This window comes from Pteropus vampyrus, unplaced genomic scaffold, assembly GCF_000151845.1.
Source record: "Pteropus vampyrus isolate Shadow unplaced genomic scaffold, Pvam_2.0 Scaffold3019, whole genome shotgun sequence".
Taxonomy (NCBI): domain Eukaryota; kingdom Metazoa; phylum Chordata; class Mammalia; order Chiroptera; family Pteropodidae; genus Pteropus; species Pteropus vampyrus.
In genome coordinates, this window is record NW_011891800.1 from 246 (window position 1) to 2,019 (window position 1,774).

Genomic DNA, 1,774 nt, shown 5'->3' on the forward strand with positions numbered 1-1,774 from the left:
TGTGACCTAGGTGACTCTAGACAAATGTTTGCGTTTGTAGTATTTTGACCTTCTCCCCCCAACCTCAAGTGGGCCTCTGCTACCCCAGGATGGAGAGGCCAAGCTGGTGCTTGGAAAGGACACCACACCTGTGACAGGGATGCAGCCTTGGTGCCTGCTGTCCCCTAAACCCTGAAGGGTTTCAGGTATTCTAATGGTGGGTGCAGGAAGACAGTGTATTTGAGGCTGTTAAAGAACGAAACTTCAGTCGAGTAAATTTGCATATCTAAGGAGCTTTATTGAGTGATTCATCCCATCTTGTGAGCAGAGGTGCTCTGAGAAGGGGACAGTATAGGCAGAAACTGGACAGGAAAAAAAAACTAGCAAAGAAAGGATTGTGATTGTATGGGGGAAGGTGAGGGGGTCTCAGCAGGGAGATGGCAGGAGTTTGGGGGACAGATAGCCTTGTTGGTACTGACCAGAAAACCCCAGACTCCAGTCCTGGAGAAGCCTGAAGCTGCACCTAAGCCAGGTAACAAGTCCAGTCTCGGCGCCAGGGGCTTCGGCACAGTGACTCCATTTCTGGCCTGTGGTTTTCTCTGTAACAAGTTTCTGGACTTGATTTCTGCAACACGGGGTGGTGACTCTAAAGAAAAGCACAGATGCTCTGAGCTGCTTGCACGGGTGTAAGGCCAGTAGTTTTTTCAGGATGAAATTCCCAAACCTGCTATTTGAGGTAAGGTGCGAGTGGTTTTGGGGGGCTGGCCCTGTGGTGGCATCTAAAGCAGGGAGTATAATGAGGACCAGAGAGCCCCCGAGCCAAGTCTCCATCCAGGCAGAGGAAGTCGGGACCCACGGGCCGGGCACGAGAACCCTAACATCGACGACTGTCGCCCATTTCCTTGGAGGCTGCAAACAGGTCACAGGTGTTCAAAGCTATTGTCCTATTCACACTGCAGCCAGAAAGTGGAGGGAAGTGAGAGGCTGTTCTCAGTCAAAAAACAGAAAGGACTTGCACCCCGCCGCCCAGAACGTGCTGACGGACCCTGCACCTCAGGGGCATCTGAAACGGTCTCGTCCAGTTCTTCCGTTCTACAAACAAGGACACTAAGGCTCTGCAACTAATGACTGAGCCTGGATCTGTCCTTTAGAAAAGACTTAGCGGGCGGGGTTGGTTACTAGAGTTCTGGAGGCCTCTGAGTCCCCTTCTGTTGGGGTGTGAGGGCGAGTCTCTAAAGGTGCCCCAGGAAGGCAACATCTTAAGGTTGGTGCCAGTGTGGCGGTCCCTGAGGAGCTGAAGAGCAGGGGAGGAATGAGAGGAGGGGCCCCGCTTATGTCCTGGGAGGTAAGATGAAGCCCGTAACATGGAGGAAGAGGAAATGGTGGCTGTGGGAGAAAATGAGGTACATTGAGAAGGGAGGGAGGGAGAGAACAGATGAAGGTGTGGAGGTGTCCAGTTTGATAAGCAGGTGCTGAGCACCTGAGACGTGCTAAGCAAGGTGGTTACACAGGTGGGGAAGGCACTGGGGTCCTCTCCCCTGCGCCGGCCTCCAGCCTCAGCAAACTCGCCTCTGCCTCACGTGGGGACCTAGGACCGGGCAGTCCGAGGGCAGGCCTTACCTCGGCTGATGCGATCCGCGGCCACTCGTTTGCACAGACGACCTTCCCGGCAGCAAGGGGCATGCTTTCCTCCATGCAGGGGTCAGGGGCCATCTGGCTGAGCACCTGAACTTGAACAAGGACGTGGGGGGCTCATGGCCCCTACAGGAAGGAGGCACTGGCTCCCCGGGCAGGG

The 1,774-nt window shown here is 54.8% G+C and overlaps 1 long non-coding RNA gene across 1 annotated transcript; it reads right to left on the reverse strand.

Annotated features, from left to right (window-relative positions):
- Window positions 1–256: 256 nt before the first annotated feature.
- Window positions 257–1,774, reverse strand: LOC111734657. The gene is made up of 2 exons (XR_002778537.1): window positions 1,600–1,774; window positions 257–625 (listed from the first exon to the last, which is right to left on the reverse strand). It is a non-coding gene; the product is annotated as an uncharacterized LOC111734657 (long non-coding RNA).